The sequence below is a fragment of the Pinus tabuliformis genome, chromosome 3_2 (assembly GCF_031772625.1).
Source record: "Pinus tabuliformis cultivar Carrire ecotype Pingquan chromosome 3_2, CPIR1, whole genome shotgun sequence".
Taxonomy (NCBI): Eukaryota; Viridiplantae; Streptophyta; class Pinopsida; order Pinales; family Pinaceae; genus Pinus; species Pinus tabuliformis.
The window spans coordinates 615,163,462-615,176,721 of NC_142302.1; positions in this window are offsets into that span (position 1 = coordinate 615,163,462).

A 13,260-nucleotide genomic window follows, 5' to 3' on the forward strand; every position below is an offset into this window, starting at 1 on the left:
ACTGGGTTCCCCAGCGCTTTTACCTGAGTTGAGAAATCTCTCAGGTTTTGATAAAGGAACCAGTCGACCGTTAGGGATCCTCCCCAATGTACCTGTTACATTGAAAGGGAAGACCGTCGAGATGAACGTGTTGGTCGTCCAAGGACCCTTGGATTATAACCTACTCCTTGGACGCGACTATATTTATTGCATGGGAGCGATAGTCTCCTCACTCTTTAGAGTAATGTGTTTTCCACACGAAGGAAGGATGGTCAAGCTCGTAGACCAACTTTCATTTCCGGGATCTCGCATCGCAAATAGTCAAATACCAATCCTAAATGGTCTGTTTTCTCAAGATACGCCTCCACCCCCGGTCCTCCTTCCCGATGAATGCGAGTGATTCGGAAAGAAAGACTGGAACCCAGGGGGCATGCACCCTGGTCTGCTTCGGGCAGAAGAAACCATGGGTATAAGGAAGAATTTCCGCAGAAGAATGGACTAGTCCGTACCCCGTCCGGCGGTGGAAGAGGGGTTGTTCTAGAATAATATTCTTTTGTCAAAGTTATGCGAGTGAGATAATCTGCTTCTCGCTCCCCTTGTCTAGATAATCAGGATACCGAGGATGAGGACCATTTGCTGTATCAAGTAGTAACCATCTTTGAAGTCAAGCCTCACCCATTAAAACATATGTTTTAAAGGATAAGTAGGGGCAGTCTCCAAAGAAAGAGATTCTATTGCTACATCAAGTGGCCACCATCTTTAGTAACCTAATGTTAGACATCGCCGAAGAAAGAGATTGATTTGCGGCAGCGAATAGAACCCTCTTCGGATAATAAGAAAGAAGCAAGCCTCCCTCAATAATACCAATGTTTTGTCTTTGAGTAGTGTTCTTCTCTTGTCACAAATAGCTGTTCGTTAAAAGTTGGGCCGACGGGAAGCCTGAGTACCGCATAAGACCCCTTAAAATAACGAGAAGACTAGTATCGTTAACATTAGATTAGCAAGATGACAAGTAGCTGTGAACACCCAAAGAAAAGCAGAGGTAGGGGAGAGGAGGGGCAGCCTCGAAATTCTATCCTATACCTGGAGGCATGCAAACTTTTGGAATGTAAGCAAGGGACGACTATTTATTTTTTAAATTTTTTAGGTCCTCCCTTTAAACCTGTAGGTCTAACCCTTTAAACTCGTAGGATTAGCCGTTTCCGACCTTGCATGAAGAAAGCCTGTGGGGCAAAGGTAAAAACTTGCCAAATTGGAGCATAGCTTCGTGAGATAAAGCTCCTTAAAAAATAGCTATCTCACAGGGGGCGTTCTTATTATGACTGGTATATCGAGCAGTTTTAGCACATAGTTCATGCTCGTTAAAAAATAAACGCAAGATCCGAGCAGTTTTAGCGCATAGTTCATGCTCGTTAAAAAATAAACATAAGTTTATGAGCAGGCTTTCCTTTAGAGTTCAAGCTCATTCAGAAAAAATGAACCGGTAAATACCCTTCTGAGATCGTAAATTCATCAACCATAAAAGCCTTGGTCGTGTTTGTGCACCGTCACCTCCACTGTTCATTTGGCCGATCATTCACCTCCATTTGTGTGTTTACCTCTTTTGAGAAACAGCTGCGAAGAGTGATTTCACCTAGCCATCCTTGTGACACTGCCGTGATTGGAAAATTCCAACCTGTACCTGGAATCTGCTGCTATCCCTGTTTATCACTCGTTCCTCAAAAGACGAGTCTTCTTTGAGCTCTTTTCACTGACTCGTAAAATATGAAAAGTTTGCCGAGTTTTGGCCTTCCAGCTCGTTAAAGCGACCGGAAGAGCTATCCCTCCTCTAGATTTTAATCTTTTTGGACCTGAGGGATTATTGCACAAAAAGATCGAGCGCTTGTTTTGTTCGGCTCGTTAAAGCAATCGAAAACTCATCCCTTCTGTATTGTTTTATACTTTTTCGGACTTAAGGGATTAGATGACGAAAAAGGAATTATGGAGTTAACTTTCTGTACCTTTTCAGACTCTCTAAAAATGAAAAGGACCGAGTTTTCCTTGTCGTTAGACTCGTTAAAATGATTAAATAGCGACAAACTTGTCTTTAGACGAGAACGAGTTTCCCTATCGCTAGGCTCGTTAAATCATAGCGATGGGCTTGCCCGAAGGGCAGGTTATAGAACAAGCATATGTTATCCTCCTCAAGCTTGACAAAAATAAAGAGGTACTGGTCAGAAATGACTGGGGAAAAATTGGGAGAACATCAAAGCTTAATGGTAGCAAGTCACTCTTGAACATGACACTTTTCCTCCGTTCCACATCGGGTTGGGTTGTTTCATTCACCGGTCTCATCACCATGGTCTTCGCCAAACCATCCACATTTGGGGTAATGCTACCGATCCATCGCATCAGTGTCGTTATATGTTCAAGAGGGGTCATTCTGAAAGTGTCAACCGTGTCCCATCCACTGCCATACATTATCCTTCATCCATTCATGATCGCCACCCTGAATCATATATCACAGTTTGTTTTCACCTCCGCTAAAATCATTAGCTCCGTTCCGTGTCATTGATGTGGGATTCATTAAGGCCCTCCTTTGACGGGTCGCTTCTTGTCGACTTCAGCTCATTATCCAAGAAGTTGATCTAGGGACAACCCCATCAGTACTTTGAAGCTTGCATGCCTCAATGGCAAGTTTCTCACTTCCGGCGACAGGTATACATCAATGACCTTCGACCAGAAGATTTTGCGTGGCGTTCGACGCCAAGTCCTTTATTCACGCCACGTGAATTGTACTGCAGTACCTTGAGGGTCATTATCATTATCGGTGATTCCTCTCGCGCTTGTTAACGGTTTTCATTATTGGCCGGTAATCAAGCGAGGTCTTTCCATGTTCGACTTCAGCGAAATTCCCACATGGATTGACTTGTACTTAGAGTGAAGATCGAACGAGTTTGAAGACCCCGGATCTAGTTTCATCCATCCGGGCTGCGATACATATTCAGGAAATATAAAAGCATTTGTCATGTACATCATTGCAGCAGATGATCATCCTACTCAAAGGATGATAATTTCAGCAGAGAATTATCAGTCTACCATCAGACGATCGTCTGTTATATGTACCAAAATGTATTTATAAAGCTGAGCATGGGAATGCCCGCCTCAGCTAGATCATGAAAATAGAATGAAAAATAATGTATTGTATTGTATTGTATTACAGGGCGCCTCCTCAGCACTGGAATGAACTTCAGACCCTCTAGATAAAGCATTTCACTCGATAAACGGCCTCATACTTTAGGGGGCAACTGTTATAGACATTTTTGTGCCTCGTAACATGGAGCATGAAATGTCGATAATTACAGGGATCCTCAGTCCCTAAACATGTTGTTCTTACCCCTAGAAGAACAAGGTCAGCAAACCACAACACTTCCCATCAGTTCTCCACCTGAAAACACTCAAAAACAGGCTATTTTTGGATCATGTCAGCTGCTCCACTGAGCATCTGCGCTGGAATGCAACTGCTCCTCCTTGTACCTGCGCTGAAAGTCAAATCTAATGAAGGCTACCTGCGCTGGGCGAGATTGGCCAAGTGGCACAGTCATTCTGCAAGGTGTCAATTGCCCAGGAAGCTTCCAAACTGACACTTGGTTCATGGGATTCGCCCTATGATGAGTAAGAGGTACTTGATCTCCATGTGTAAGCAAGGATCTCCAAGTGGACTCAAGAACTGAAGTTTAACTGAAGAGGGAGAGGACACAAGGCAGCTTTATGTCAGTCTCAAGCTGACTCATCCTTTCTTCTTCTATCCTATATATAGAGCTCTTCTATGAGGTCTAGGGAGGCTGGAATTTTGTGCAAAGCAAGGAAGTGTTGTTGGTTTACAGTTAGAGCTATTGGGTGATTGCTTTTATAGAGGTGAAGAGGAGATTTCTTGCTGCTGGGGAGGTGCTGCTGGATTGGAGCCATTGATGGTTGTAACCTTCTCAGAACCCTGTTACTTTTATCAATAAAGCTTTGAATGTTCTCCTATATACTTGTATTGCATTGATGTATTGTATTTACTTGTATATTTGATTCACTCTAATCCATGCATCAGTTATGAGTACATGTATCTTGTAGTTTTCTTCTCTCTGTTGTGCAGGATCTGTGTGTAGCTGGACCGGCAAAGGGAGCAAGGAGCTGGGAACAAGAGACAAAGAGAGAGGATAAGGATCGACAAAAGCGAAAGACACCGGTTGGTTAATCTTTTCTTCCTTCTCTCTGTACTTTCATAAAGGAAAACATTAAAGCTTTACTTTCAGTTGTTGCTAAAGACTGTCACCTTTAGAGTAGGGATAGGGTCATCCGAGTTGGATACTTTTCCCCACAACAGTAATGTGAGAAGCAATACATGAAATAGAAACAGAGGAGATGGGTTAAGAGGAGGTACCCACTTTACTCGCAGCCTCAGCAGTTGCCCAGGATTGCGTCATGGGAGGTGATGGTGTTCTGCGCGAGCATGATGTAGCTTGGGGGGAGACCGCACGCACAGAAGCCCTGGTAGTCTAAATGGGAGGACATTCCTGGCGTGGGGCAGGTTGTCCCTTAGCTTCTGTAGCTGAGATCAGAGATTCCAGAGCCTTTTTGACCAGTGGGCATTCCTTGAAGATGTGTCGAACCTTGTGACACCTCTTGCAGTGGAATGAGACTCCCTCATAGTCCAGGATCTGTACCTGAGTGACATTTTTCTAGTGAAGTGTAATTTTCTCCTCCAAACCCTCCTGTGTGTCCAAGTGGACAAGGATGCGAGCAAGGGTTTGATTCTTTATCTGGATGTAGGATCTATCATAGTCAAGATAGGTACCAAGTGTGTTCCCGATCTGCACGAAGACATCCTCCGACCAGTACTGAAGAGGGAGCCCCGACAATCAAACCCAGAGAGGTCCAACGCCAATATGTTCCCGTTCTGGATCAAACATCGGGTTCCGACGCTTGAGAAGAACCGGGGCCATCTCAATATGCCAGTAACGGGCAAGTACCAAATGAGTATATTCTTCCTTTGTGAAATGTAATGTAAACCATCCGCAGGGCAGGAGCAGTACCTCCGACAGTTCTTTCAGAGTATTTCCCTAGATTTCTTGGACCCAAAGTGTTAAATGCTTCGTCGAATAAGCCCTTCCCCGGACATGACCGACCAGGGCAGTGCCAGACTTGTCCGCAATCTTGCCTATTGATAAACCCTCGCCAAAATTAATTGTGAAGTCCTTTGATGTGGCTTTAATGCACTTAACCTTACTTTTGTAGGTTCGCGACGCAGTGGGATGATCTTGCAAGGGGTCCGAGGTAGAGATCCCTTCCTATTGGGTCTGAGCAGCCGACTTAACCTTGATCACTGGGGTTTTAAAACAACCAGACGGTGAATTTCTAGCCGCAGAGGACAGGACGAAACCCTGAAGAGAAGGCCCCACGGTAGGGTTTTCAGCAGCGCTAGGCAAAACTTGTTCCCGGAGTGGATGGGAGGTATCCCTGTGGTAAGCGTCCTCCGGGGGGTCTAGTTCGAAAGTTGGGGATGGCGGTGAGACCGCAGAGAGCAAATGGAGGGTGCTTGGAGAAAGCTGCGGGCAGTCTAATGCAGGAGAGTCGATGGAAAGAGTACCGAAGTGTAGGGAGGAAGCAGAGAGACCTAGGATGGAGACCACTGGAGCAGAGTAGGTTGGAGCGGATACGGAGGGCACAAGAGCGACAAAAAAGGATCGGCCAGGGTTAGGTCTGCTGAATATGGGCTGGCCGGGAAATGGATCCAGCGAGTAGTCCACCGCCTCGAGTTCCATGTCAATATCCATCATATAATCATTATTTATAAATTATATACAAATAATAATAATTATATATATTATAAATAATTAATTATAAATAGATAAAAGAATAAATAAATTTAATTCTAAATAAATTTATTAATTAAAAAAATAAATGAAAATAAAATATCAATAAAAAAAAATATTTGATATAAAATATTATATAAAATATTAAATTAAAAAGGTATTTTTAAATTTAAAGTAATATTAAATAAATTAGTAAATTAAATTAAAGTATTAATACAAAAATATACTTGGGTTTATAGGATTAATGCTCAATTTATCTAAGGGTTCATATTTATAGGGTATAACATTACTCATAATGTTTATAATATTTATCCCAGGGTTTATTAGTCCTTTGTGTTTATATTGTTTATTCTAAGATTTATTAGTCCCTTGGGTTTATAATATTAATCCTAGGGATTATTAGTCCTTTGGGTTCATTAGTCCTCTGAGTTTATAATATCAATCCGTTGGGTTTATTAATCTAAGGGTTCACATTCCTATAGTGTAATATTATTCATAGGGTTTATAATATAAATCATTGGGTTTAATATAAATCATTTGGGTTTATAATCATGCTCAACCATGGTCTAATATCACATTATGACTAAGACTTTCTCGATATGAAAATCAACCATGGTCCAACGTCGCATTGTGACAAAGGTTATTTCGATATAAAAATCGATTATGCTCAACCATGGTCCAAAGTCGCATTGTGACAAAGATTTTCTCAATATGAAAATGAATCATAGTCAACCACGACCAACCATGTTTATTTTAGGGTTTATAATATTTATCTTACGATTTATATACCTAGGGTTTATAATATTAATCCCTTGGGTTTAATAGTGTTGACTTGGGTTTATAATACTTTGGGGTTTTAGAATTAATCCCTTGGATTTTTAATATTAATATCTTGGGATTATAATATCAATCCCTTGGGGTTATTAATCTAAGGGTTCATATTCCTAGGATATAATAGTATTCATATGATTTATAATTTTAATCTTTAGGTTTAATATAAATCCCTTGGGTTCATGGTTCAACCATGGTCCAACGTCGTGACAAAGATTGTCTCTATATAAAAACGTCGCATTGTGACAAAGATTGTCTCAATATGAAAATCAACCACAGTAAACTATGATTATTTTAGAGTTTATAATGTTTATGTTAGGGTTTATAATATTAATCCCTTGGGTTTTTAGTATTAATCCTTTAGGTTTATATTCCCTTGCATTTATAATATCAATCCCTTGGATTTATTAATATAAGGGTTCATATTCCTAGGGTATAATATTATTCATAGGGTTTATAATATTAATCCTTGCGTTTAATGTAAATTCCTTGTTTATGAATTCAAGTTTTTATGATTCAAAATGAATTAAGAAAAGTCTTTCGGTAGAAATCACATAAGAGAATTTTTTGATTGACGCGTTTCGAACCAACAAGTGTGGTTCATCATCACGACCAGATGAAGAGATAGACCATGGCAAAGGCTTAAATAGAGAGCAATGTAGAGACCATAATTTCAAGAAACGACTATATTTGAACAATAATATTTAAATTATGATATTAATTTTTTTAAGGGTGGTTCACGGACACTGGGTGACCGCTACATCCATGAGAAAAATCCAGGCAGATCAACCCGAAGAGATCTACCTGCCAGCCAAACAAGCAGGGCCTAACCCTAAGGACATCGAGGAGATTTGACCCCTTGACCTCCCAACTAATGAGGTACTTAGCAATGAGAACTCGACCAATTGAGCTAACCCTTAGGGTTGTTTGTGATATTAATTTATTAAAATATTTAAAACAAATATTATTAAGTAGTGACTATATTAAATGATATTTTTTGAAAAATAATATTTAATTTATGATATTAATTTATTGAAAATAAATATTTTTTTTAACAGAAACGGTTAGAGAGATGTATTACTTTCTGGTCGAAATGCCATAATTCTGATTACAATATGCAGAGCAATATTCAGAGAGCTCTTTGTTCAGGTCCGAGGTCTCTTTTCCTATGCTACACCAGAAATTTTTACAATATGGTTTCCGGGCAACCGCCTCTATTTTTCCCAAATTAAAGATGCAAACAAACTGCTTCAGCAAGAGACAGTAAAACATAATCACCAGGAGTTTAAGGGATGGGGTCCCGGCTTTCTTCTCCGTCTCTGAGGATGATTCCGAGGGGGAGAAGGGCTGCTTTATTAGCTTCAACGTCGGCCTCTTTGTTATTTTCTCTCTTGACATGGTAGAATTTCAAACTCTGAAAGGAGTTTGATAGGATTCTTGCTCTGGTGATCAACCTGGACAATCTTAGATCTGATGGGGTAGAGCTGTCTATGAAATTTTTTATAATAGTCTGCGAGTCTCCCATCACTATTGCATCACTGATTCCGAGGGATATAAGTTGCTTCAGTCCTTGGTAGAGGGCCAGAGCTTCAGCTTGCATGCTGGTGTTTAAGCCCACTCCCCAGGCAAATCTGAGAGCAATTTTGCCATCCGCTCTCTTGACAACTCCACCTGCACCGGATCTGCCCGGGTTGCCTTTGGCAGCCCCATCAAAGAAGAGGGTAGCGTGAGCCTGCTTTGAACAAAAAACCAAGAAATCAGAGGCATTAAGACGGATCTGCCAGTCTTTAGGGAGAACGGAGGGCCTGGCAATTTCGTTGAAACAGAGGTCCAGGGAGTCACTCCAAACTGTATCGAGGTCGCTCAGTCCTGCCCCATCCAACTGCTCCCCAACGCATTCCTTGAGCTGAGTTTTAATTTTAATCCAGACAGTATTGTGGTCTCTCTTCCTATCCCTGAAGATCCTCTGGTTTCTTTCTAACCAGGTGAACCAACAGATTAATTTGGGGAGGATACACCAGGCGGTTTTGAGATGACCATTTTGGGGAGAGCCTCCAGGGTACGACGTCCTCCAGTTCGAGAACAGCTCTAGAATGTTGTTTGGGAGAGTGATGCCCGCCTGCCAAGAGCCTAAGGCCGCGTTCCAGAGTTTGGCCACGAAATTGCAGTGCAGCATCAAATGCGCAGCGGATTCTGACTGTTCACCACACAAGGAACAGCGAGAAGGGCCATGGTAGCCTCTTTTGAGGAGTCTATCATCCGTCAAAATGCGCTGGTGGCAGAGAAGCCAACAAAAATAATCAATTTTTGGAAGCGAGCTTTGTTGCCAGACTCCTTTCCATGGATTCGGGTCTGAGGGAACATGAGGATGCGATAACAGCTGCCTGTATCCCTGGGACACCGAATAGCACCCAGTCGACGATCCCCAACCACGAGTGTCTTGCTTTCTGCTGCACGTAGGGGCCTTACCATTGAGGAAGTCTAAGAAAATAGGCAGATCTTTGGTTAGGGACTGAGGAGTCTCAAAATTTATCCAGCTGAGCCAGTATCCATTTTCCCATTTAGATATGTCCCACAGAGTATTGAACCCCGAATTATGCATCCAATCTTTCAGTGCAGACAGGGATCTATCATCAGCCAGAGGGTCGCAGCCCATAATACGATCCTCCCAAATTCTGATTTGCTTGCCATTGCCAGGGATCCAGTGAGCGTGATCATTGATTAGGGAGAAGGATTTTGCACAAAGCTTTTGGATAGGCGAGCCAGTGTTTGCTCTTGGTTGATCAAGACACCTTTTCCTCTGCCCACGGAAGTACTTTTTCCACAAGGCGATCTGAGCCCACCCCGGCTTTGGGGCTATAATCCTCCAGATCAATTTTGCACCCAACGCCAAGTTTTGCATTCTAATGTTCTTAAAGTTCAGTCCGCCTTCCGATCTGGGCATGGAGATTTTAATCCAGCTTAATAGAGGGATTTTCTTTTCGTTGGCTTTCCCACCTTTCCAAAAGAATTTTCTGATATGGTCCTCCATTTTCTTCATAATACCAGCAGGGGCTAGCATCACTGCAAATTGATATATGGGGAGGTTGTTGAGGACAACTTTTATTAGAACTGACTTACCTGCCAGATTAAGCCAGTTAAAGCCCCAGGAATGTATCTTAGACTCGAACTTTTCAAGCAGGGGCAACCAATCTCTGTTGACAGCGCGATGTAAAAAGATAGGGAGACCTAGATACTTGAAGGAGGACCAAGACGAGGAAGCCGCGAAACCAAAGCAACTGGAAATGGCCTGCAATGTGGAGGCAGGGGTATTCCAGCAGTAGATATGGCATTTGCCTTTGTTCAGCTTACTTCCTGATTCTTCGCAGTAATCTTCGACCACTTCTTTGAAACTTTTAGCTGAGGACACAGAAGCAGCGCCCAGCAAGAGGGAGTCGTCCGCGAATAACGCGTGATTTATGTTGTTAACACCTCTCGCAATGTTCAGTCCCATTAGTTCTTGATCCTGTTGCTTTTTGTTCAGAAGAAAGCTGAGGACGGAAGCTTGAAGGACAAAGAGAAGGGGGGATAATGGGCACCCTTGCCTCAAACCACGGGAGGCTTTGAAGAAATCTGAGGCCCTCCCATTCACCAGAGGGGCTATCCAGGGCTCACTGATACAGGCCTTAACCCAATTGACGAATTTGGAACCAAACCCGAATTTGTGCAGGACCTCGAAAAGAAAGTTGTGTCTCACTCTGTCAAAGGCACTTTCTAGATCTAGCTTGACAACCATGCCTTTCTCTTTACGGACCATACTGGAGTGGATCGCCTCTTGGACCAGGACAAAGTTGTCCACAATCTGTCTTCCCTTGATAAATCCTCCCTGATTCGCAGGTATGATATTCGGCAGAATGGTTTTTAATCTGTTGGCAATAACTTTCGTGATCAGCTTGTAACCTATATTGCATAGAGATATAGGGCGGAACCGACTGAATGAGTTGGCTCCTTTCTCCTTGGGAATGAGGGCCAGGAAGGCCGAATTGGTGCTTCCCCCAATTTTCTGGCACTCTTTGGATTTCCTTATCATTCTGCAAAGGTCTTTCTCCACTATCTGCCAACAGGTTTGGATGAAGCCAGCAGTGAAACCGTCAGGGCCTGGGGCCTTGTCCGGTTCCATAGCGAAGAGAGAGGCCTTAATTTCATTATTAGTGATCTCAGCATCCAGGAACTGATTATTTCTTTCAGTTATCAGGGAGGGCACCTCATTCACGATGGAAGGAGGGAGATCGGCAACTTCTTCTTCACTGTAGAGATTTTTGAAATGGGTGAAGGCAGCGTTTTTTATGCTTCTGATGTCTCTATGTATGGTGGTCTCCACTTTGATTTCTGAGATAGAGTTGAAGCATTTTCGGGCCTGAGCTTGCTTATGGAAGAAAGAAGAGTTTCTATCTCCCGCCTTGAGCCAGAGACTATGGGATTTTTGTCTCCAAAACTCTTCCTCTGCCAAGCTGGCCTTAAAAAACATGCGCTGAAGATTAGCCTCCCTGTCGATCAGTTCTTTAGTGATCTCAGCGTTTTCCGATGCCAAGTGATGCGAATCAAGGCGCTCCTGGATCATTTTCCTTTCCACAGCAGGGTTTGGTAAAGATTTTACCCAGGACTTTAGAGCAGTTTTAACTCTCCTGAGTTTCTCTTCCCAGACAAAGAATGCAGAGCCTTTGACAGGGAGTTTCCAGATTTCTTTTATCAGAGGCAAGAAGGACGGCTCCTTGACCCAGTGAGTGTTGAATTTGAAAGGAATGGGACCTTGGTCCAGATGAGCCAACAGCTCGAGTTTAATGGGGCGGTGATCGGAAACACTGCAAGGAAGTATATGCATTCTAGATTCTAGACCAAGAAGAAGAAAAGAGCTTTGGACGAGAAATCGATCTAACCTTGCAGCGATGTGGCCAGGTCCGATTCTTTTGTTAGTCCATGTGTACTTCCCAGCCGAAGGCTTGATGTCGATCATATCCCAGTCGAGCAGCAAGTCCTCAACCCATTCCCGCGCCGGGTCCCTGACGATGCTTCCTCCGCGTTTTTCAGCTGTTGATAGTGTTAGATTGAGGTCGCCTGCGATGATAATATTGGCTAAGTCTTCAGAATCTGCCAGATTCCTAATGGAATCCCAACAATGCTTTTTCTCTGTTGAGCTGACGGGAGCATACACATTGAAGAGGGAGTATGTCATATCTGAATCTATATGATGGATTTTTGTGAACAACCAATGGATATTTTTAACTTCTCTGAGCTTTATGAATTTATTTGCATTCCAGATAGAACCTAGTCCACCGGAAGCACCTCGAGCTGATACTGCTAGACCTTCGCTTTGTTTCCACAGCTTCTTGCCAATCTGAAGGAAGGCGCAGTCCTCCATTTTAGTCTCCTGGATGAGGAGTAGGTCGGGAAGTTCTGTTCTTATCAGACTTCTTATAGCTTCTTCTTTTTTTCTTCTCCCCATACCCCTGCAGTTCCAGGAGACGATCTTCATCACTTGCATTTTGAAGGATGAGCTCCCCTAGAGCTCGGAGGCTGATTTCTGTTCTTCTTCGGAGTATTTGCCAAAAGCTTCTCAAGGGTTGGTTGACTGCCCTGGAGCTTGTCTTTGTAGGTCTCTTGTTCTCTTTTTTCCCGCGCAGATTTTCGACCTCTCAATGATCTTCTGGCTGAGGTTTGCGAAGTTTCTATTTCGCCTTCTTCTTCTGATTCCTCCGAGCTTTGCACCTCCTCTGTCTCTAGAATGGGAGTCTCTTTTGGTCTGTCTTCATTACTTTCCACCTGTATTGATTCCATGGGGGGTTCTTTGGGGATCGATCCTTCTTTCTGCAGCTCTGGTTCTAGGGGACCTTCCGTAGCTGGGCTTAACAGAATATATTTGTTTCCTTGTTCTTCCATGGCAGGGGTTTGGTTGCTAGGGGCAGCCTGCGAACCATTGCCTTTCATGTTGCCTGGTCGATTGGCTTTGTGGGCATTTTTGGATCTTTTAACCTGGGTCCAGCCTTCATCCTTGCCTTTCTCCATTTCAGTATTCTTTGGACAGTTCCGAGTGAAGTGTCCATAGACCTGGCATTTCCTACACTTGAACGGGAGCTGCTCATAGTCCAGCTTCTGGACATGGGACCAGCTTCCAACCCTGATCTTTACTGCCTCGGGCAAGCCAACCTCCAGGTCAACTTCAACGCAGATTCTTGCACAGTCGAATTGATCTTTGTGATTTGCACGATCGATGAATTTGCCCAAGGTGTTGCCAATGTGCTTTAGGGATTCCCAGTTCCAGCAATGCACAGGCAGGTTGGGCAGCCTAACCCACACAGGAACGACTGTGGGAACGTCAACTGAAGGGTCAAAATCAGGCGTCCACTTGTTGAGATACAACCCTTGAGGACCCATGAAGTAAGGCCCGTTGCGGAATATCAGATCCTTGTCCTCTTTGTCAGTAAATTCAAACATGAAGAATCCCTTCCCCAGGAAATACGAGGTGACACCATTCTTAATCAGGGGAGCCCAGTTTCTAGCAATCCAGTTCTCCGTGGATTTGGGGGAGGGCCAGAGGCCCGTGAACTGGCCAACCAGAGCTCTCTCAGCC